The sequence below is a fragment of the Bombus vosnesenskii genome, unplaced genomic scaffold (genome assembly GCF_011952255.1).
Source record: "Bombus vosnesenskii isolate JDL3184/JDL3185 unplaced genomic scaffold, Bvos_JDL3184-5_v1.1 scf7180000013320, whole genome shotgun sequence".
In the NCBI taxonomy this organism is placed as follows: Eukaryota; Metazoa; Arthropoda; class Insecta; order Hymenoptera; family Apidae; genus Bombus; species Bombus vosnesenskii.
In genome coordinates this window covers 663,094-686,136 of record NW_022882965.1, presented here as the reverse complement: position 1 = coordinate 686,136, position 23,043 = coordinate 663,094, and the positions used below count along the sequence as shown (strand labels likewise).

At 40.0% G+C, this 23,043-nt stretch overlaps 1 protein-coding gene across 16 annotated transcripts in view; it reads right to left on the bottom strand.

Annotated features, from left to right (window-relative positions):
- Positions 1-23,043, bottom strand: part of LOC117235840 (bromodomain adjacent to zinc finger domain protein 2B-like) — a 229,468-nt gene that overhangs the window by 147,694 nt on the left and 58,731 nt on the right. Inside the window, exon 1 of one of the 16 annotated variants that reach the window (XM_033498251.1) lies at positions 12,795-13,068. The exons of the other annotated variants lie outside the window; for them this stretch is intronic. The gene's annotated coding sequence lies outside the window, so the exon portion shown is untranslated. Of the gene's footprint in view, positions 1-12,794; positions 13,069-23,043 lie in introns of those variants that run through there. 16 annotated transcript variants of the gene reach the window in all.

Genomic DNA, 23,043 nt, shown 5'->3' with positions numbered 1-23,043 from the left:
CTACATAACGTGGAATTGCTTCTGTAAGAAAGTAATAAATCAATAAATATAAAGATATTCTATTATTACGTATTTTTTCACGACCAGTCGTCTTCACTGGTTTTGGTAGAAATAGCTTCGTGTGAACTATCGATTTCTAGTGTTAATTCACTAACATAATCCAGCTGTCAGGATTTCAACCGTTCTTTTATACATACACTTTCTTTCGCGTAAATTACAACGCAAGTGAATACATATTTTAATACACGTGATATTATTCGTATAAACGAGATGCAGATAAACGAGGTTCTATCGTATAATAAGATCGATTAGGTGCATAGCAGTGTTAATATTTCATATCGATGATACTACTTGGGCAAAGGTAATCAAAATATCGCGTACTCATCGAGTTTTCAAAACGTACCTAAACTCTTTAGAATTTCGAACCTATCAAGATTTCCAAGAGCTGTAAGCTTCGAATCATATTCCAAGGGATTCGCATTTTTTCAAATTAAACAATTAAGAAATTATCATAAAATGAGGATTTGACGAACTGATAGAAGCTTTCCCCTTAGATTCTACCGCTAACAATTTTCCTGTCTTATTCAAAGTCTAAGTTTAGATAATTACGTGTAACGAATAATTGCCTTATCTATTAGATAACGCTAAAAAATTATGTAGTTAGCAAAAAGTGAGAATCCAGACTTATACCACATATATTCGCAATCGTTACGCGATTTAATCGACTGACAGTACGTCACGTACTGTTCACAAGCGCACAGCTGATGTCAGCGAACGAGAGTGACGTCAACAGGTCGCATTGCTCGTTATCACGAGTATTGCGATTAGCTGGAATAATCTCGAGGCGTGAAGAAAAGCAGCGGCGAGTTACACGGATACATTGTTGCGAAACGAGCGCCGGGAAAACGTCGTTAGGCAGAAAAACGACAGCTCCGAAAGCACACGTAACGTGACCGTATCGAGCAGAGATTTTTAGTGTAACGTTCGTTCGTTCGTTCGTGGCACGTTGCTCTAACGTAATGCCGCATCCACACTGAAATTCGCGAACCATTTGCAAACAGTTCGGCAACTATACTTTCACGGAAATATTTCACGACTTTGTGGCCGTTGTAGAGAAACAACTAGAGATAATATCAAAGGTACCTTTCAGACATCCTATTTCGAAAATCAGCACGTTTATATGTTGAAAATGGGTTTGCTGTCCTTTGGCAAATATTTCCAACTATTGTACAGATATTTATTTATTAAAGTATATAGCGTAGTATACAGGGTGGTTGGTAACTGGTGGTGCAAGCGGAAAGGGGGTGATTCTAGGCGAAAAAAGAAATCGAAAATATAGAATAACAATTTTTCGTTCGAGGCTTTGTTTTCGAGAAAATCGACTTTGAATTTTCGTTCGGTACGCGTCCACTTGATCGCGTCTCGTTATAACGGATCTCACCGTCGATTTTCTCGAAAACAAAGCCTCGAACGAAAAATTTTTATTCTACATTTTCGGCTTCTTTTTTCGCGTAGAACCACCCTGTATATAATATACATACTTGTAATATAGTATATTAATAATAATTATCATTCTCTACACCTGTGTACATCTGTAAATCTTTTGTGCACAAGTCAGTCTTGCATCGATATTTTAAAGATATCCAGATTAGACGATAAGACGCTGAAATATAAAAAGAATATAAAGTGGACGTTTTTAAAAGGTGGTAAATACGTTATCTGACAAGAAGTTGGTATACTGATCGTGGAATGAAAGTAAAGTCATGACCATCCAACATTTCGTAAACAATTTGCAAATACATATGTAGACTTATCGGGAACATGTGCTTTGAGGCAGCTTCGGTGAAAAAGATATATGCGACGAGGTGATAAAATCGGTCAGGTGGTAAAGTTTACATGTCCCGAGAACCGAAATGGTAATTTGAGACATACTGGAGGAGATAATGGGCTCGAGATTCGAGACTTCTTGACTCCAGACGTTTCTTCCTTTGTAATATAATCCGGATATGCCGAGGTCGTAAAATCAATCAAGAGCGAAATGAACATGTTTGGGACAAGAGAATTGACAGAAATATGAGAAAACAAGAGTGTGAAACTGCGGACAGTACGGTGCGACGAGCATAAAAATATTTTTCTTTTCAACACAAAAGGTATTACAGTGTTTACATACTAATTGATTAGGTTCAGGTATATTGAATTTCATTTTAGCAACACTTTCACGACACTACCACGATCCAGTGCTATAAAAATGAGATGTAAAACCTGATAAGAAAATAAAGATACGTGCCAATACCTTTTGCAGCCACTGTATATACAGAAGATACGAATGTTGTTATGAAATTAGATAGCAAGGAGTAAAAATAAAGAATAAATAAATAAAGAATAAGAATGTTGTTATAAAAGTAGACAGCAAGGAGCAAAAATAAAGAATAAATCATAAAGGAGATAAAATTAAATTGGAAGGGAAGTTAGACTGGAAGGTCTATCGCTGATTTTAAACGCTGAAATAGAAGTTCGAAAAGGTCTAGGGGTAAATCAAAAGTATTGTGTCTTATTGCATCGAATCTAAATCTATGGTCGCGGCATAACGACGACCACGAGGTCGGCGACGACGCGGCGGCTAAAAACGCGCGTTCTCTCGATGACTGGAGCGTTTGCACAGCACGCTTCGACTCACTTTCTCGCCGTTGCATTGCACGCCTCTCTCTAATCGTTGACAGCGAACGATAATGGAAACACCGGATTTGCATACAAATGCCGCGGTCCTCCGCGTTCCTCCATCGACCAGAGTTCACCGATTAATCCACGACGGTCGATCGTTTAACGTCCGATCTTTAGAAACTCGACACAGAAATGTGGCGATTCAATAACGAAATCGTGCGTAATAATGGGTAAAATCGAGTGCAGTATGTATCGGATGAGTCGATGATGATGAATTTCAATATAAAAATTTCGATTTATGAGATTCGGTTATCGCTTACAAGAGATTATGTTTCATTTCCTGTATTTATCAAGCACTCGTATGGTACAAGATTTTCAACTATGCAGTGAGTTCTGTGTATATTTTGTGCACGTGTTTTCGCTATTTCTGATCGAACGAAATTATCCGTTATAAACTTTTGCCAAGATCTTTGTAATTAAGAAACGTAAATGTGGAAAATTGTTTAACGACGTGACGCTACGAGGAGCAAATCACAGCTATAGCAACCTACGTTTGCACGAAGTGCAAAATGATCGTCGAAGTTTAGAATTTATTTCATCAAGGTTTGACACCGTTTCTCAAAGTGTAAACGCCGCTGAACAGTATAAGACTCGATTCTACTTAAAAGTATCTCCCTATCCTACTCTTCTTCGAAGTTTTCACCAGACATTCGAACCTCTTCAGTCATGTTGCAAATCTATTTGCGATATGCACTTGACGAACATTGTCTTGACAATACGTACAACGTGTTTTGAAATTAATGGTAACAAGTTCAGAACGAGAAAGTTATCAGATATTGGAAAGTAGGAGATCGTTTTCAAAGGCTCACCTAAGCGTATTATTACAAGTGGCACAGGTTTCCGATTGACAGTTAGATAGGCACAAAGACAGTAGATTCTCCTTTGTTTCTTCGCGGCGATCCTGTACTGATCGCGTCTGTTGCTTCCACGAAGCATTAATCGATGTCTATGGAATCACCAGATAAGATTAATCCGATTATTAATAGAGAAGAGATAACGGAAGTGAAGTCTGTATGTCGATGTGTCCTTTCTTATTTCAATGTGTGTCGAATGCTTACGTACAAAACAGTTGCAATTCGTATAGTCAACTAAATGCTATCGTATACTCAACAATTTACGAACATATGTACATAGTAAAGTTTCTCAGAAATAAAATCGACCAAATTTATTTTTCACGAAATTTTCAATTTCACTGGCACGAACGTGAAAGATATTCCACTTTTCAAACCGATCAATGAAGAAACTATTGACGAATCGATAGAAACTAGCGACAAAATCCACCGATCTTATTTAACTGATATTAAAATTATTGTTTAAAATAATTATTAAAATAATTAATTAAACAATAATTAAAATAATATTAAAATTATTGTACGTATTTACATATGGAATAATACTAAACAGTTGCGTAAATGCCGTTCAAAATTATGCAATCAGGAAAACACGAGAAAGCGGATATAACAGTTGAAGCTCGTGTGATCCAAGTTCGAATCTCCTTAGAAATATTGTCTCTCTTTGTTCCAACATACCTCAAAACACACCAAAAACTTTCTATTCTCTTTTCAAACCTATTTACAATATCCTTTCCTTTCTATGTGTAATCAGAAGTAAAAAAAAAAAAAGAAGTAGACAATTTGTTGATCGAAACTGGGAAACTGTCGCGCGAAAAGTAGAGGTCGATTAAAAGATGGAGGAAGAGAGAGAGAGAGAGAGAGGCGAGCGGCGTTTTACTTGTGCAAGAGTTCCCTGTAAATACCGTGTGCATGCGAGCGGGCAAAACTGCGGCTATGCGATTACCGTTGTAACTTTCCTAACAGTGCAAAATGCAGATATTCGAAAGATTACATGGTAGACGGGCAAGCAGGCACGCCACCAAGAAACGGAGCTTTCCCGTATGTGGCGCAAGTTTCCTTCTGTTCGCCAACGCGCCATCGTCAGCGCTACGGAAACTACGAGCAACGCGATGGCGACGCGTAGGGCCTCTTTCACATGACAATACGTGTATCGCGATATACAGGGTGGTTGGTAACTGGTGGTGCAAGCGGAAAGGGGGCGATTCTACGCGAAAAAAGAAGTCGAAAATATAGAATAAAAATTTTTCGTTCGAGGCTTTGTTTTCGAGAAAATCGACTTTGAATTGTCGCTCGGTACGCGCGAACTTCACGTCTCGTTATAACGGATCTCACTGTAGATCGCTGTCTCGATGGTATAATATAGAATAGAAAATATAGAAAATATAGAATAAAAAAATTTTTTTTTAATTTTTCCATCGAGACAACGACCTACAGTGAGATCCGTTATAACGAGACGCGATAAAGTGGACGCATACCGAGCGAAAATTCAAAGTCGATTTTCTCGAAAACAAAGCGTCAAATGAAAAATTTTTGTTCTATATTTTCGACTTCTTTTTTCTCGTAGAATCACCCCCTTTCCGCTTGTACCAACCACCCTGTATATATGGAAAACGAGGCCGATAATAAGATAGGTAGGTGCTCATAAAAGGATAGCTAAATGTGGATCGTTTATTTCACAGCTGAGAAATGACTGACACGAGAGAGAATCGACTAAATTAAGCGATGTTACAACTACTGAACTATGTTGTTCGATTTCTTTATTCTATCTATCTTTTTTTTTTTTTTTTTGTACGTGGAGAAATCCTCATGGACATTCCGCCGCAGACAGCAGTAGAGCAGTGTCGAACTTATTCCATCTATCTGGGTCGTCTATGTGGGTGTAGCTTAAAATGAAATATTAAAAATATACCACAAATGTGACATTGACACTGAATGAATTAATAACTTTTGCACACTACGACAAATAACCGAACTATCGATCAAACTCGTGCAAACCTCGAACAAACGAACGAATCTCGCATCATCTATCGGCAACTAAGTGATTGCGGCTTTTGTCAATACCACCTAATGACAAAATCCGCAGTCACTTAATTGCCAACGCAATGTATAAAGAACACACAATTTTTATTAAAATCGAAGTCTTCGTAATTAGTGTTTGATCGGCAAAAAGAGAGCTAAATGCGAAACAAAACTGTGGATGGAATTATTTGTGAAACTGTTTATTAAAACTGTAAGACAGTTTTGGTGCGTGGGCGAATCGGTTGATCTTCGAACTGACGTGGTTGCTGTATTTTTTCGGCTCTCTGATCAGCAAACAGCGCAGTAAAAGCGGAGGTCGCCGAGAGAGAGGCTTTTGTATTTACGCACTTACGTAAAGATATTGTGTTTGCGTGTGCATATTATCGGTGAAATTGCAACACGTACGAATACCAGCATTTGTTTCTATAGTTTGTATGGATTGAAAGGAAGCCGCATAGATGAAAAGAAAATCGCCGGCTGTTAATCAATCTGATACTGAAAATCAGTAGTACGTTGCCGTATATCATAAGAATTGTCGCCTGAACGTTTCCACAAACGATAATAAATAATCGATGTCCACCATACGCGTATCGCTATTACTCGTAGTGCCGTGTGAAAGAAGCCTAACGCTTTGGATCAGCCCGTATATCTGAGCTGCGATTCGCGGAAACTCTATTTCTTTCGACGACAAATCATGCGTCGTTTAAAGAATCGTTCAGAGAAGCGTTCGACCACGATACATCGCGATTACTTTGCTCGCCAGACGTGTTTCGCAATCGTCGTTAAAGGTTCTTTACCATAGTCGAAACGATCGCCGTTACGCCGTTGTTGTTGCATCACCGTGATCAACGTTACACGCGATACTATTGCCGGCTATTATCTAGGCGAGAGCCGAGTTTCGATGCGTGCAACGATACCGAGTCTACCATTGATTTTTAGGAATATTATTCTAGTTTTTAGCGAGCTTCAGCTTGTTGGTTACACTATTTGGCAGAATGTACAGATATTTGGAAAGGATATTTTTATAAATTCCGTGTACACGAGTTTTAGGATATCTGATATCTTGAACAGGACTTTGATGTTTAGCAGCTAAGTATAGATGATATTGAGAAAATCAGCAATCACTTAGTTGCCAGCCCAATAGATTCTGAATCTTAAATTGCACACAATTGTTGTGTGTTGAATTACTGGTAATATGCTTTTTGGAAGTTTCTATTTCAAAAACTGATTTCCTGTGCTTCTAGAAACTGTACCTCTTTAATTCCTGACACTTCAAGAATTTCAAAATTTCACAAATTTCAAAAATCAATCGGCAATTCAGGAACTAAACCGATCGATTGCACCGATTAAACGCTAATCGCGTGATCTGTTGCTAAAATCGAGAATTATTTCGCGAAGAAGATCAGAAAATGAAGTTTGTCTTGTCCCGAGCGATGAAAGACAAATTTTAGGCTAGAATTCCGAAACTTTTGCGAGCCAAAACCCACTTTCGAAAATCTGTCGGTAATTTTTTGAATTAGAAGAAGTTTGCACGAAGCGTAATTGCTGCGGAGGATCGATCGACGAGTAATTCAAAGTTAATTTGATACACGAGATCCTAGATATTTGATATCATAGCTCTGTGAACTGTGAGAAACTAGACAGAAATAACAATCGTCGCGCAATCTTCAGCTGAATTCGAACTGTTCATCCGACGATTCTCGACGAGTAAAACCCTTCCAATGAAAATGTAATCCAGTGAGTCGCTATCTACACTTTCGACATCTGTGTGTTTTAGACCTGTGCGGTTGCTTTTATCGTAAATGTGACTCGCGAGTGAATGTACGACCGAGAAATACTGGTAATTAAGAATGAAAGGTACATCTGTAAGTGCAAATGAGAAGCATGGGCGAGGAAGGCGGCCGAGCAAAGTGTGTGTAATGTATTATAGCAGAGAGCAACCAGGTGTATTGTGATTTTTGTATTAGTTTTACAAGTCTTAGGATTAAAGTCGTTTCTCCTATCGGCCGCTCTCTCAACGCCCACAATTTTCACCCGGTGAAAAGACAAAAGAATTATTGAAACTTATAATATCTTATTCACTCTTAGATTATCAAATAAAAGCAACGATAAACGTCTTGTGCAACATCCATGTAACGTATCTTTCGATGTGTTGTAGAAAATTGGCCCTCCAAATGAATTTTTGGGTCGTTATCGATAATTGTTTAGAAATAAAAATAACGTGAGACCTGTGAACGCAAACCCAGTTTGCATTCGAATGAATATTTTAAAAAATTCCACACATTACTCAATTATAATTAATATAAATATTGTAATCAAAATTATATTATTTCTGAGATGAGTAAAGATCGTTCCGAATGACTTTGATATTATTATTTACACGTCATTGTAGCATTTAAAATCTGCCACTTAAAAACTTGCAAGTCGAAGTACGATGAGAATAAGTTGGAGTTGCCGGTCGATATTCACAATTAACACATTGTTGATTTTACTGAGAATTTATCTCATGTCACCGGCTATTATTTCGTAATTGCATGTGCAAGTAAGGCAATATAAATAAACTTTAATAAATTTTATTTATTATTCAACGTTTAATATTTCTTTTTCCTATGATAAACAGTGTAACAATCACCTACGTGTAATGGCACGCAACAGCTTTTGCAAATATATCCAATTTCGCTGCGTTTTTCTTTCGAAGAGCATACTCTACACGCTCTAGTCGGATCTGTTTTTCTGCCAGTGACTATTTTTTCTAAGACGTGGTTTCTCAGTCGTCCGGAAAGCCTGAAGGGTGCATCATTATGAGAAGCTGTTTTAGAAATTCGAGAAGCGTCAGGTGCAATGCTGCGTTCTTTGGAATCCACAGTTATCCATTCTCTAGCTACATCCAGTAGAAATTTTGTGTATCTCGTTTTATTTTTTGGCAGATAGGTACAGTACGTTTTATATGCATCGAACAAGGTGCAGATTATCAGAAAAAATGCTAATTTTTTCGACCACTTTAATGTTTTTCGTAAAATACTGCTATTCACCAAAAACTGATCTGCACGATCTACTCCTTTCATGCGCTTCTTGTATCGTAATATACACGTAGGTTTAATGATATTTTGCTGGTCTAATATCAGACTCGCTATCTTCCGATACAGTATCGTTCTCCGAGTCACCACAATTTGATTCACAATCGCTCGGACAATCAGATAAAAAATCAGCGTGTAATTCATTGAAAGATTCTTCATTGCTACGTTCCGTCATCGTTGACATTATTTTTACAACAAAGGACGCGACTTGAGTCTCATAAACGAGAGACACAGCTCGAGGTATGCTGACCAACAATTCCACTGTATCATCTCCAATAGCGCACTGAGAAAAGGACGCTGATGCGAAAAAAAGCGCATCGCGAGTTTACTCGTGGCCGGTCGGCAACGTTTGGCCATGAAAACCCGAGTCAACTCGTGACCGGTCAACAACGTGTTAAAAATCGGGGCGTTAAGGGTCAGTAATTTTAGTTTGCGTGTGCCATGAAATGAAAAATGCTGAAAATCCCCGGTTTACACATTTTTCACTATGAATACGACGAGTACAAGTCAACGTAAGATTGTCGTTCGACCTAGTGCGTCATCGATGCGGTTTCTACGGTGCACCGCGAAAAGGTCACCGTGTAGAGACACGGCCGGCGTTCTCTCGAATCTGTCCATACTGTCCGTAAGTACGGTCCTGGCGCGATTACGAGAGCGAGTATGGAGCTCGTTCGACGGCTAAACTGCAGCTGCACTTAAGCCTCGACTCCCCATCTTGCATTTCCGCATTGTCCGCCATTCTTTCCGCCTTTTTTTTTTTTTTGCCGCGATCGCCGATTTCTCGCCCTCGTACACTCGCGGCCCATTGTTACGAGATACGTCCCCCGATTTCCTGAATGAATTTCCAGCCAGCGTGCGTTATTCAACGTACCAGCACAGGTTTTCAGCCTCTTCATCGCTCCGCGTTTTCAGGCAAAAGAACATAATACAGGCGACGCAGCTAAAATCTTGCCAACGCAGATATACGCAATGTTGTTCAATTCCGTTTGAATGTTTTCCACGCCTTATACAGTGTAACATTTATGCATATTCTAATTCTATTGATAGGAATTCTCGAACTCGTAATCTTTAAACGACTCGATAAAAGTCCAATCTCTCTACTACACATTCCGTGAATATCTTAATTTCGTTATTGAGATATACGCTTAATCTTTCAAGAAACGAGTTGTTTAATCTCACAAGTTTGAAAAATTAGGAATATACTTCTAACAGCATGATCGCTATTTCATTTTGTTCTATGATTTTTCAGCCTTGTCTTTGTACAAGGATGGCTGTCTTTCGCGCAATCAGCTAACAATCGCAGCAAAAACTTGCATGTATCCGAGTTAGTACGTGAAAAGTAAAGAAGACGTAAAACAATCGATAAACCACATCAAATAAAGAGTAGATATGTATAATAAATTCATACACGCATTCACATCCATAAAGGATATAACCTAACAAACCCGAAGATGGTACCCCCACGTGATAATCAAACAGCTGAAAAATTCTACCAAATGTCCAAATTGGACAAATTGTGAATGTGAAATATTAACACGTTCGTCGCTCAGGGTGTTTCGGCTGTTTCCTGCGGGGCCCAAATCCGACCGTGGCTACGTCCAGTGACCCGCTATGTCACTTCGAGCCCATCGTCATAAAGCCAGATTGGAACGTTGAAACTATTTCTTATTTTTATTACTTAAGCGTAGCTATAGTAAAAGTCTAGGGTACTGGGGTTTTTCCCAACATTCCAGACGGGAAATCTCCATGTTCTTTCATCTCCGACAAATATATTTAGTTCTGAAATGGAGAAAGCGATAAACTTTCCAGCTAGAGTATTCCGAGGGATCTCATGGCAGATATCTCGGGTCTTTGATTTAGTCGAGAAGCATACTTGTGAGACGTACATCAGTGATTTTTTATCCTCAAAATGTTCAGTAAACAGTGTGAATAACGAAACTACAGAACAGAGTAACAGGCTTGAAAAAGTTTTACCACTCGCGTGAAGAAGCGAGAAAAAACATAAAAAGAACTACAACATATCGTCCGAAGTGCCCAAAATCACTTCAAATGTGTTTGGAATGTTTTAACGAATACCATATAGCATGATGTAATATTTTAAATTAATAAAATTAATATTGATTAATTATTAATTTTAAATGAATAAAAAGTATGATACAATGTGATTTTAACACTTTTATGTTGTATAACCTATATATAATATTGTATATTCAATTAACTCGAACAAGAAGAGCGTCAACGTGGCGACGAACGTGTTAAATAAAAAAAAAAATTCACATCGTGAATGTCTATTCCTCTGCAGTTTGGCTTAGGTAACTCTACGTATTCCTGACAAGTCGTCAAACTTGACGTTCTCCAAGATAAAGCGTCCATTCTTGATCTTCGTCTGGTTTAGAGTCACAGACTCGGCCTGATTTCAATTTTATCACGAATTTAGTGTGCAGATTCTCTTGCCAACTTAAACTGCGGAAGCAACGCTTTATCTCGTTGAAAATGGCGATCTTGGAAAAAACGGAAAATCCAGATACGACATCGGTTGACCGGATAATAACGTGGAAGGAGCGTCGCGCTAACCAGCTGACGTTTCGAAGGAATCGTAACGTGCTGCGTGAAACAGAGATATAAAAGAAGACAGGACGACGACCGGCGAAGGAAAGGAAAGGAAAGAAAGAGAAAGTCTGAACGCGAGCAACGGCAGATGTAAACGAGAAGCTTTTACCTTTAATGGATTCGCCCCGGAGCCATCGAGATCTTCGGGGTTGAAAATACTCGGCAGTAACGAAGTTTCGTAACGAGCAGCGGCGCTAGGCGCGCGCTACTCGACTGCGCCATTTAAATTCGAATTGCACTCCGCCGATCGAAGCCGTATTAAAAGTTGTTTTCGACGGTGTGCCGGCATGAATCTTCCTCGGGGTCGATCTTTGCCAAGCTACGCTAAAAATGTAAACCCCAGCCTCCTCTCTCTCCCTCCTGCCCTCTCTTTCTCTCTCTGCGGCTTCGCATATCGCGACGCGCCACGTTCTGTCACGATCGAATCGTACCACGGCTCCAAAATATGCGTCGACTCGCGGCTTTGTCTCGTTTACACGCCACGGACTTCTAATTAAGTAAGACATTGCAGTTAGAAACGCGTGTCCGTGTGCGTATCGTGTGCATCTGTGCACTGCCATGCACAAATTATGCGATTTTATCAATTTTTCAACGCTTCTAAATTATTGCAAATATATAAAATATACGTGTTCGTCTCGAACGAAGCTCTTCAACACGCTCTTCAACATTGCGTCAACGGAACGTTCCATTCGCGATTTTTCCCATCAATGTACGTTATCGGATTCTGTTTCTTTCGTTTTTTAAACGCCAGAGTTATTAGGTTGGCCGAAAAGTGTCTTTCTTTTACAGTCGCGTCTTTTGCAACGACGTATCTTTATGCAAACGCGAAACCCGATCTGTCGAACGTCGCGATCTTTATTTTGATAGTACGTAATTCGATAAAATAATGTGCGCCCATCATTTCCTCGCAAAACGAAAGAAACTTCTCGGACCACCTAATACATAGATTTTACGAAGTATCGATATCAAATTCATGCAACTCGCGGCTATAATCCTTGTTTCAATGTTTTAACAGAACAATGGTATCTATAGTGACGTTTTTCGCTTGCAACTTTAAAAATATCACGAAAATATCCACCTTTTAACTAAACTGATAGACAAACGCTGTACGTGTTTTATTCGTGGAATCTAAACTCGATTCGAATTTGAGATTGTAATTCACGACGTAGTCTATTCTCAATCAAAGCGATAAATCTTTCAGCCGCGTATCTTTGCCTCGTCGAATTATACTTTATACTTGGCTCATCGCGAGATATCCACTTGCTTAAGAAAGAACGCTTACAGCGACTGAGTTTCATATCAAAGCGTCAGCCGCCGTGCAAACGACATAGCCGATCAATTAACAAAAAGAATACACATTACGCGTTTCCCAGTTGCAGCGTCATCCAGCCTGTGCCATATCGAAGCCAAGCCTGCGTAAAATCGACACAGGGAAACGCAGTTCGCTGAAAGCAACTTGCCTGGTACAACAGCGTATCGCGATCGCGTACACCACGTCTGTAATAATACGTACCAAGAGGAACTGGCGAGGAGCAGCGTGGCGGGGTGCAGACGCGCGGCTTCTGCAACCTGGATCGTATCAATCGTTGTACACGCGTCGCGACGGTACTCGTGGAACGACACTCTGCATGTTACACATCGTCCAACTATAAAGAAAGAAACACAGAGGAAGAAACGGAGAGTCGAAGGAACACACAACAGCTAACCACCGTGGCTCGTCGTTGACTAATCACTGAAACGTTATCTTCAACATTTTCTTCGTTTCTTTCCATTAAAAGGCTCACAAGGAAAACGACGACGACGACGACGACGACGACGACGACGACGACGACGACGATCACTAGCGCAACTGTAACGAGAATATCGATGTAGCTGCGAAGCACCCACTCGCATCGGCCAGTGGATTAAGAAAACCGTGGCGCACGCGATTAAACGCGCTGTACAAGGAAGTATAATAATTGCGTAGGTACCGAGCGACGTTAATGGAACGTCTTGCCAGCGGCTGTAGCGCGATCCAAGGGACAGCGTGTAATAAACGTGTACGGTTTCTCGTTCCCTCCTCCGTCGTCTCTCTTCGTCTGCCAGCACCTTGCATCCTCGCTAGTCTGTCGCTCTCCTCGCTTTTGCCTCTCTTTCTGTCACCGATCTCTCATTCCTTCGTCTCCTTCTCGTGTGCGCTCTCTTTTTCTCTTTCTCTCTCTCTCTCTCTCTCTCTCTCTCTTTCTTACTCACTCGCGCTCTTTCAAATACACACAACGTGGTACGAGCTGTGGCTTCTCCGTCTTGTATACACGCACGCTACGCTTCCTCTCGGTTGCACTGTTGCAGCATATGCCTGCACGCGTGCACACACGAACGTGACACGTAGTACGGTTAAAAGGCGCAGAGACGAGAAATCGCCTGCGACTGGATTCCACGAGCCGGCCAACAGGCCACAAAACTTGGCCGGGGCTCAAAAGAATCGTCTCCTCTTCATCCTATCTCTGGTCCTCTCTTTCTGCTTCTCTGGCGATTCTACGCCATCTTTATCGTTCTTGGTTCCGCACCGTCTCCGTCCCTCTTTTCGCGCGCTCTCAGGATCTTCGTAGCAAACAAGCACACCACCGCCGAGACCGCCTTTTTCCTCTTCCTTTTTCACCCGATCGTCAGTCCCCTTCTTTTATCGCGTTTCCTCCGCAACCGTCTTCCTCCGCCGTGACTCGACTTTTGCATTCTGCACCGCCGAATTACTGCTTAAAGGCTGTGCTTCTTTCCACGCCACGGAGCTGCTCCATCAGAACAGCATCAGCAGAGGAACAGAAGGCGCTCGATCGCTGATAAAATTTGGATGGAAATGGCGCTGATTCGCGACAAAATTAACGAATCTTCTAGGGTCAGCGATGGTGAGCTTGTTAGATACTCGCATTTCTTCGATATTTTTCGATGCTTAACAATAAAACTACCACGCCAGTCAAATTGACTTGTTTCACAATTTTATTTTAAAATTCCTACTTTGTGTTATATTTTTTGATGTAATGATTTTCGCAAGGATAACCAAAGCAATAATATAATGAATTGTATTTTGTTTTTTGTGTATTCACCGGTAAAACGACTGCTACTTGTCAGAGTGTAAAAGGGTCCTGCAGCCTGTTTATCGAATCACAATTAACCAGATTCCTCGTATCATTCGATACGATGATATCAGTTATCGGGAAAATTCCGGATCGATCGCTAAATCGCTAAATACCATAGCAGTCAAAATGTCTGATTCTACAATTTTACAAATAGGTCGATCATGGTCCCAGATGGATTTATAATACGAAAAATGCACTACATAACGTGGAATTGCTTCTGTAAGAAAGTAATAAATCAATAAATATAAAAATATTCTATTTTATGGAAAGAGGATGATTCTACGCGAAAAAAGAAGTCGAAAATGTAGAATAAAAATTTTTCGTTCGAGGCTTTGTTTTCGAGAAAATCGACAGTGAGATCCGTTATAACGAGACACGATAAAGTGCACGCGTACCCATCGAAAATTCAAAGTCGATTTTCTCGAAAACAAAGCCTCCAACGAAAAATTTTTATTCTATATTTTCGATCTCTTTTTTCGCCTAGAATCACCCCCTTTCCGCTTGTACCACCAGTTACCGACCACCCTGTATATTATATTTGGCCCGATCATCGTACTACGGGCTATGCCCGTAGGTGTAGGTTAAGAGGTTAACTATCGGTAGTTCTGGTGTTAAATTCGGGTAACGTTCTTATTTTTGCGTTGCTCAAATTATTCAGAGGATTGCCATCCGTGTTGCTTTAATCTTCATATTCGTTCTTCGCGCTTCTATATTTTGTAAGATAATTATAACGTGTCAACTATCTAATGTGTATAATTCCTTTAATTTCTATTTACATACTTGTTTGTTGCAACGAAATAGTTGGTAGTAACGATCCTTTAATTGTTACGAGCGGTGTATTATTCATGATATTAATGAGCCGATAAATTGCAAGACAGATAAGATAATAAGGTGGCATGTAATTTGTAAAATTTACACGTAAAACGTCGTTCGGTTTATTGCTTGTCGAGCTTGTACCTATTATGCAAACAAATTTATTAATTTACCGATAAGTTGTAGCTACGCGGTGACATACTAAACATTTCTATATTTATTAAAGGCAAAAGTAACAGGTAAGAATATTCCGTATCTGTTCAAGTGGGACGGTTGTAAAAAAAAAAAAAATCGTAGGTGATGTAACTAGAAACGTGAAAAAAAAAGTAGTGGAAAAATGTACACCGTGCGAGCTGCGAGCTAACTGGATGTTAACGCGTGAAACTTGCTCGAAATATAAGAGGTGAATCGGCGGTTTAATTTCCCGCGCCAGTTAGCCGGTAATTCCGCCTGCTAAAAAGTTGAAAATCAAAATTTAAGCCGACTATTTAAAACACGAGCCACGCTCTTAGCCACGAACGATATCGCCCAAGCTCGCAGTGGATCCGAGACAAAAATCAGCGAGGAGAGCAAGCAGTTTCGTATTCGGCGTGGAACGAACGAAATAAAAACCGATTTATCGGGAGCAGGCGTGCAATTAAAAAGCACTCGTAACTCGTTCGGCCTGCTGCGTTACTGTAATTTTCGCTTATCGATGGGCCGCGAATGCGTTTGAAAATAAACGAGAAAGAATCGCCGCGCAACGCTAAGTAAACAATCGCATGATTCCCAACGAAATTATCGTACAGTACACACGTTCACGCACTGGAATCGATGTTTCATTTGGTTCGACTGTTTGATAGCGCTGAAATTTAACGCTAGAACTACCAAACTCGTCGAAATGACGGATTTCGATATTTTTTCTTTTTTTCTTTTTTTTTTTTGCAATTACTAAATGCATAGAGGTGTTTTCGGCAAATTTAATGTTGATTTTTATCGAAATCCAAGTACCAGTATATTATTGTCTTTAATTGTAATTTTATCTGTAAATATTTATATACATATGTATAAACATATGTGTCCAGGCGATGTCATTGTTAAGCAATACCTTAAAACAGCTTTGAAATTCATGCGCTTTGTTCACACACACACACACACATTTGATACTCGCTACATAAACTGAAATTAAATTCATAAAGCGAAAGAATTGCACCCATTGCGCCCTGAATACGCTTTATAGTATCGCTTACGTTAAAATTCTGCCATGAATCAAACGTACTTAAAATCCTAAGCTAGGATTTCTAAATATTATACGCACATACATTTCTTTAAATCCTCCGAGGTTCTACGAAACAACGCCAACAGAAAAAACACCGTATTTGTCTATGAAAAAACTAACACACTCGTGCGAAAAGTTTACATTGCGATTTATCATATATTATGATACAATATTGCGCGTTTTATCTTCCACTGATTAATAACCGATAATAGACTGCACTATTCGCAAGAAACAAAAGCTTTTCAAACTTTCGTGTTCTTGAGAAGATCGAATAAACACGATGCGTCAAAGTTTAACGATAAGCTTTAATAACAGGTTTCTCGATTTTTTTCACGGAACGCCGATTAAATTACTTCTTTCGTAATAGATGCGTCAACCCGCAACCTGCTTCGGGACAGCGTTTCCACGCTAAGAAACTATAAAAGCTGCGTGCAGCTCGACTCGTATCCGGGTTTCCTGTGCTCGCGTAGCCGCCACAGGCTAGGAAGGCGGAAAATTATCCCTCGAAACCTCCCCACCGCTGTTTTTCTTCCCTCTTTTCTGCCAGCATCTAATTTTCTCTAAGCCATCCACACATAACATAAACTTTTTCATCCCGGAACCAACTTCGTGACCATGTAACATGCGCGTACATGATCACAACGCTTAAAAATCTTACTGATTTTGGATCTCTTAGCGAGCCGTGTAAACGATAATAACAACGATAACCACCGCGGATTTTACAACATTCAGCTAACCTTCTATTACAGCGGTTCCTTTAACTCTTTGCCTATTATGTGCCGTGTAATTCTGATTAATCCGTCGATCGTTTGATGAGGCAATAGAGGCTGGTTAATTAACGCTAGAACTACCACAAATTCACTGGTTTTACAATTTTATTTTAAACTCCTTGCTTCATGTTATATTTTTCCGCAATGATGTAATGACTTTCGCAACGATGACTAAAAGAATAATATAATGAATTTTATCTTGTTTTTTATGTATTCAAACTGGAAGTAATTTTGTATCAAGGCTACTTAAAACGACTGGTACTTTTCAGAATGTAAAAGGGTCCTGCAATCTGTTTATCGAACCCCGATCAACCAGTTTCCTCGTTTTCTACAACTTGCCACACGTTTTTTAAAATTTCTACCGCGTATCATTCGATACGATGATATCGGTTATCAGGAAGATGCCGGATCGATCGCTAGATCGCTAGAAATAGCATAGCAGTCAAAACGACTGGCTCTACAATTTTTATAAATGTGTCGACCCTCGTTTAGGTCGATCGTGGTCCCAGATGGATTAATAATACGAAAAATGTACCACATGACGTGGAATTGCTTCTGTAGGAAAGTAATAAACCAATAAATATAAAAATATTCCATCATTATGTGTGTGTTCTTAAAAGACCAATCATTTTGACTGGTTTGTATAGAAATAATATTGTTAAAAGGAAATTACATCATTTTGGGTTATTGGATAATTTAGTAGTAACATATGTAGATGCATAAATGTTATTTTATTGGAGGGTATTTCAGTATTTGGGAAAGCAAATTGGTCGATTCTACTTTTGCAAGCGTTTGAATTACATTATTCAGGTACATGATTAAGAGAACGGTTGTAATGGATCTTTTATAATGAACTAACGTTCTGGAGGATACGTTGGAATGGTCAAACATGTATATAGATTATTATGAGAATCGTTGCATCTTCGAATGTTTTATTCATCAGGACACGCATCCTTAGTAATTGTAATCTAACGTTTAATTCCAGAGGAATAAACGTCTCGCTTCCATAAATTCATTTATCATCAAGAGATGACAGAAGCTTGCAAGGTAATTTTTTAAAAAACCATATTCGTAACACGATCTTCTTTCCTCTCTTCAATTTTACAGTAGATCGATATTTTAACACCGATCACGTTGATTCTAAACTACGGTAAAATTTTTTCTTTCCAATCTCAGCCTGTTCTCAGTCTGTTGCATCTTCATGCTAGACGCAACAAAGAAATCGCTCTTAGTCCTCTTTGCCTAAGAATCTCCAAGAACAATTCGACTGAGCGCATCTACGAACATAAACCTCGCCTATCTTATCTCGCGGAACTCAACATTGCCACAAGCATCATCGAGTCATTGAAACATCGAAACGTAGTTTCCTTCGCCCTAAACTGTGCGCGTAGCGAACATGAACGCGGTATTCCGGCCGAGATTTTCCTTAACCGAAGAAGGGTCAGGAGGATGGAAAATTATCCCTGGAAAGTTGGCTGGAACCCACACCCTCTTCTATAATATTTCTCTCTTTCTCCGCAACGATCGTTCGTATCCAGCGTCGAACCTGTCCCGATTGCCTGCTTCCTTCTCGTTTTCGTCCCGGGCAACCCACCGCCGGAGAGAGGCCGGTTTCTCTCTTTCTCTCCGGACAGTCGGTCGGGTTCCATCGTTTTCGCGTGTGTACGTGGGCAAGGCGCTCGATATTTCAGGCCGTCGCCCACGAGAAACAGTTCCTGGGGGCGTGTTCCGCACTGGCATGGTCGACGCTGGCCGGCCGGCGTTACCTCGGTTCGTTTACACCGAACGTAGAAACGGAGAGCTGGCATAATTTCCGGCGGAGACGGTGGCGTGCGCAGCTAACGCCGTTTCATGCGTCCGCAACGATTCCACCGGCTCTCTCTCGTTGTACCTCGCCGCGCCTGTCCCTCGGTCTCGTCTTCTCCTTTTCTCTCTGATTTCCTCTCTATACAGGGTGTTTCAGAAAATTGCTGCGAAATTCCAGGTGCTATTCGTCGAAAGAAAGCGGAAGCCTTTGATAAACGTGGATTCGAATATCAGTAGTTTGAGATTTATGAGACGTTCTCGTGAGAGCGTGGCTTACTGTATATCGTATTAGGTTGTCCGAGAAGTTTCTTTTGTTTCATAAGATGACAATAGACGAAACAACAATTTCTGTTTTACATCATTTTATCGAATTAGGTGTGACCTATTTCCTTATATTTCTATTATTATGTTTGTCCATAATTCGATAAACTAATATAATTGTGCGTCTGTTATTTCCTTATAACACGAAAGAAACTTCCCGGACAACCCAATACTTGGGAATTGCCAGTATACAGTCACTAATATACATAGTATATAAAAAAGAAGTCGAAAATATAGAAAAAAAATTGTTTTTTCATTTTTAAATTTTTCCATCGAGACAACGATAAAGTGGACGCGTACCGAGCGAAGATTCAAAGTCGATTTTCTCGAAAACAAAGCCACGAACGAAAAATTTTTATTCTACATTTTCGACTCCTTTTTTCGCCTAGAATCATCCCCTTTTCGCTTGTACCACCAGTTACCAACCACCCTGTATATTACCTATTTACAGATGTTATACGACAAGGAAACAACTATTGGTCATGCACGATTCTCTCCACGGTGACATGGCTAGCGATTCTTCGTTCGAATGCCACTCTTCGACAGCTTATGTCCGGATGTTTGCAAATTTCTTGCGCAACTCTGCTAGATGAAGGTTCACTGTGCTAGATTCTAACTTCCGGCGAAGATGGTACGGTGAGCGTAAAGAGGGATTCGTACGGCGGCCAATTTTGACGACAACTTTGTACAAGTTTAAAACGCTTCGAACAACAAGAGACATGTGCCTATCTTTAGAAATGTTCAGAATGAACTTCTTAAGAAAGAAAAAGGAAATATTATCTATCTGTATGATACGTGTATCGAGTCACAGATGATCCGCAGCTTTAAGATTTCCCTGCTGGTTCCTCGGACCAGTTCGGCATAAAGTTTGACACCAATTTTCTCATACACCCTGTATAGATGTGCATATATCTCACTCGTCTTTTGCTAGTCCGCCGGCAGCTTCCAACGCGCGACTCGCCTCGGGTCCAACGTCGCTGCTTGCTTTTAAGGTAACCTCGCGTAGTATTCGCGGCTCGCTGCTCCTTCCCACTAACCCTTTGGTGACACTGGCGCACTCGGATTAACTGCGCTAGGAGCGTGCGTGTGTTCGTTTTGTTGTTTCGCCACGTGTACGCGTACAACACGCTGAGAAACTTTTCGCTGCTATAGTGTGACGCATTGGGTGGATGTAGCGGAAGTGACATTGGGTTACGTATCCTAAGAATACAGTGAGTTGTTGAATTTTCAGCAAGTTATGACACACGAAAGAAATAATAACAAATTGTACACTTTAATCAATGAAGCTATAGTTAGTTGGCCTCGTCGATGAGGCAGTCGAGTGATAGTAGGAATTTTTATGCAGTACGTATAGTAGGTTGTATTTAAAGAAATTACGCGCGACACGCTGATAGATAATAAGGATAATAATATGCAGACGAATAAAGTAGGATAACATAAGAGACGCAATTAATAAAATCCGCAAACCTTTTGCTTAAACGATCGTGACTCTTGTTTTCAAAATTCGAGAAAAATATGTTCCTGATAATCCATCGTGAATTATCTCTAAACACGATCTTTTCAACATTCTCATCTGTATCCTTTTAGTTAATTCATTTCTTCCTGGCGAGTACGTGAACGATGCTAATTTATGCAAATACGACAGCGTCTTTCAACGTTATTAAGAAACAGAAACAATTAGTAGCGATGGGATAAAAGAACAAAGGACGACTGATTTTGACGTTTGAGTACAGTTGGCAAATGAATTTGACGTTTGAGTGCAGTTCGCGAACACGTTGGATATTACGCAGAAATTCCTTAAATTTCGATTAGAGTTCACGCAGAGAACAGTTGGAGAACATACTGGAAATTACGTGAGAGCGTAGCGGCATGCTACTTAAAATTTCGGCTAGAGCTCGAGGTCGCAGAGCAGACAAATACTCGCGTGAGTCACGATTTTCGGAGCTTCTCATCCTCGAACGTATCCGAAAAGACGAGCAAGTTACCGATTCGAGTCGCGTCTCGGTGGACGGTGACGCGCACGAAGCGCGAATTTTAAAATCGCTGCTCTTGAGCGGCCAGTGTAAGAGACACGGCTGGCGGAGAAACAAAGGGTAAAAAGTAATGGGATTTGCATTCGGATACGAAGTGAATCGTCGCGAGGTTGGAATAAAAGTGGTAGAAACAAGAGCTACGAAAAAGGCTGTATGATATGCACAGTTCAACCAAACTGTTCAAACAATTGTAGATACCTTTTATGAATATATTATTCGTCATACGAAACATCCTGAAATTTCATTGATCGTGTAATGAGACCCGACTACAGTAAACGCATTGGTCAAATCTGAAAGAAATTTGAAAATGTACGTAAAAGCCAGAAAATATTTAATGGAGTTATACAGGGTGGTTGGTAACTGGTGGTACAAGCGGAAAGGTGGTGATTCTACGTGAAAAAAGAGGTCGAAAATGTAGAATAAAAATTTTTCGTTCGAGGCTTTGTTTTCGAGAAAATCGACTTTGAATTTTCGCTCGGTACGCGTCTACTTTATCGCGTCTCGTTATAACGGATCTCACTGTCGATTTTCTCGAAAACAAAGCCTCGAACGAAAAATTTTTACTCTATATTTTCGACTTCTTTTTTCGCGTAGAATCACCCCCTTTCCGCTTGTACCACCAGTTGCCAACCACCCTGTATACTTCAGAGAGGTGATAAAGGTATTTAAAGAGTCAATTTTCATCATTTTGACACCTACCGTATGCTTAGCATGGCTGTTCATGCTGTAAATAGGTGTATAATTTTTGTTACTAAATATACTTTTGCAATAGATATCTTGCCAATGAAATTCCAAAATGTTTTATACAACACATATAATATGGCCATAAAAGTCTTCTGTACAGTAGCTGTTAAATATTTTCGTGAGAAAGTGTGGAGGGCCGATGAACTCTCATTAAACGCCAAGTTATTTCTCTCTCCTTGTTCTTTAACTCCGTTTCTTTCATTCTCTTTTTATTAAATAAACTACCGTGAAGGTATAATAACCGACTAAATGTGACCGATAAATCGAACGAGCAGAGAGAAAGAGCAGAAGAAATTTAAAGCCAATTGACAGCTTTAATGAAACGATCCAGGTACCCGATTTACTAATCGCGTCGGTATCGCGCAAACGAAGCTGATTCGTCCGTTAAAATATCGCTTGGTCGCATCGGTTTCTACGGCGAAGATCATCTTATATTAATACGAAGCTAACAGAGCAGAGATATAAACCGATAAAATTTACTGTAACCATAAAATATTTTACGCCCCTCCAGTCGCTTAAGATCGTACTTAGCCCGAGTTATCTGCGCCATAAATTCGATCGCGGCATCGAGAGGGACGCAAAGTGAAGGCGAAACACCAGGGAGAGAAAACCAACCTTTCCTCCCTTTTGGCCACTTATTTTCGAATAAAACGGTAAAAAGGAAACTTGTGGATGACGAACGTGAAAAGGCACGAGCGAACGTGATCGCGTAATATATGCAACGAAGCGTTCTCCCAAACGTCGTTTAATGTTGAAGCGTGTGTACTCGCTAGCAAACGTGTTCGCGACTAGTGTTCACGAACGATGCTTGCAAAATGTTTATAGCTAGAATATCTATGTATGGACATTGAAATACTTTCTACAATTGAAATATTGAAATGAACTGCATGTAGAAAGTAAAAGA